Source organism: Branchiostoma belcheri, unplaced genomic scaffold (assembly GCF_001625305.1).
Source record: "Branchiostoma belcheri isolate BF01 breed outbred unplaced genomic scaffold, Haploidv18h27 scaffold88, whole genome shotgun sequence".
Taxonomy (NCBI): Eukaryota; Metazoa; Chordata; class Leptocardii; order Amphioxiformes; family Branchiostomatidae; genus Branchiostoma; species Branchiostoma belcheri.
Window position 1 is genome coordinate 650,907 of NW_017804553.1, and position 2,320 is coordinate 653,226.

A 2,320-nucleotide genomic window follows, 5' to 3' on the forward strand; every position below is an offset into this window, starting at 1 on the left:
AACGAGTGACCGAAACTATGTGACTTGGGCGGGTCCAAGTGTCAACAACAGGTACTAGTATTGCGCAATAGCGCACTTAGGTATATCTAATTTGTCCCCAATATGCCTGCTTAGCTTCGTATTGTTTGTTTGTGTACGTCTCTGTGTTATATACATGTATTTTATGTAGTATTATATCTAAATTTGTTAATTATTTTATGGTCGATGGCGGCGCTTACGGGTGACCGTGCGTCTGTAAATCTGTGGCGAACCCTTCCAGGGTGTTCCGTAGAATAAAAAAAGGAGTACAGAGATCTTTTTGTACTCTTGACCAATCTCCGGTCTCCAGTTGTTATTTAGGGGGCACACCCCAGTTTGTTTTGTGTGTCAATTCGATTCTGCACACCCTCAACTCGAACGACCGTCTCTTTCAGGAAATAATACCTGAAGCCAAAACACTGTGAACAATAGTCAAGTCCTTTAACTTGTCTTTACTTTAACGAGTCTTGCTTTGATAGCATGCCCAGACATCCCCACTACTCTCACGGCCACTGACACCATGTGACTCACCTTACCAGACTCAGGCTTGGTTTCAGCCAGCTGAACTACCACCTATTCCAGCATCACTGTATCAGTAGTCCCGAGTGCAAATGTGGGCATCCAAATGAGACACCAGAACACTATTTATTACACTGCAAATGTTATAATACTGAAAGGACCAAAATGTTGTTATCCATATCTTGCCTTCATCTTGAAAACATACTTCCTTCCGACCCACTCAACGTAAATGACGCCACATTATGTACTTTACTTCTTACAGGTAGCCCCAGCCTCCCTTACCCTACCAACTGCCGTATCTTTGATATTGTGTTTAACTATATCCACCACTCTGGAAGATTTGACCAATCTCAATAATGTTATGCTAGGTATTGGTGCGCCAGCCACTTTCATTTTATGTTAATGCTATACTTTATGTCATCTTTATGTTTACATTTGTATTATGTTTTATGAGCAGCGGATTTACATAAGCACAACAAGTGCTTCCTATCCAATGCTCAAAAATCCATGTGAATAAAATAAAAAATAAAAAATAAAAGTCCTTTAACCTCTCAAATTTTACTAAATTTTAGGGGGAGGGGTAGGATTTTTCGATGAAAATGACGCCAAAATTGGCCATTTTCACGTGCATATAAACCCATCACCCATATTTTAGACAGCAAAATGCTTTATATTGTCGGAAAGAGAAAATCCTTATATCATCATGTAAAGTATAAAGAAAATCCTAACACTGAGATTATCACAATAGCCCGTCGCGCGAGGCATAGCGACAGATGTGCAGGAATGGTCAAACCGAAGCACCACACTCAAGGCGGAAGGACACCCGCAAGTAAGCCTCGGGTCCGAAATCAATTTTCACCCAAAACACGCCACTTCTTACACTTTCTAGCCATGTTAGCAGTTGACGCCATTTTGCAGCAGATTATGGGAAATGTAAACTCAAACATGAACCATCAAAACCCCTATGTCACTTTTTTTTACGTCGCACTTGTTACCACGGACCTGTCGGGGAAGAATAAGAAAGTTTATTGCAAATAAATGCCCGAGGGCTAATTGCAGTTAGACCATGTTGATTTGATTATATGGATGACATTCACGCGCGCATGAATTTTCGGCCGTTTCCAAAAAAAAAAAAGTTTTCAACCATACTGTAAATCGTACAAAACAGTTGCAAAATGAGCAAAAATATACCATAAGTTACAACAAAATTAATAAAAACTATACCAATGTCGTAGAATGCCAAAATCAATAGAAAAAAGACGAATTTGTAAAGAAATGAACTTGAAGACTAGATTATTCACCAAACCATATTCTGTGCCATTTGCTCAACCCTCATGACCACGTAGATTTCATAATAAAAAGAACTTTTTTTTTGCAAAACTTTTTTTTATTCGCACGCGCGCATCAGTTTTGGGGCTCCCGGAGGATGTCATCCATATAATCAAATCAACATGGCCTTACTGTAGATATATTAGGGACCCAAGGACCAAGGACATCGCCAATGGGCGCATCACTTCTGTACTCCACCGCTGTACTTAGGCTGCGCCTAAGAGTTTTTCGAAGAATCAGAGCGGCAAGGTGAAGTATATACATGTACACTATTTATCAACTCAATATCACACCCATATATACAGTAGATGTATTAGGGACCCCCCATTTCAGCACCAAGGACATCGCCAATGGGCGCACCACTGCTGTACTCCGGCCGCTGTACTTAGGCCGCGCCTGAGAGTTTTTCGAAGAATCAGAGCGGCAAGGTGAAGTATATACATGTACACTATTT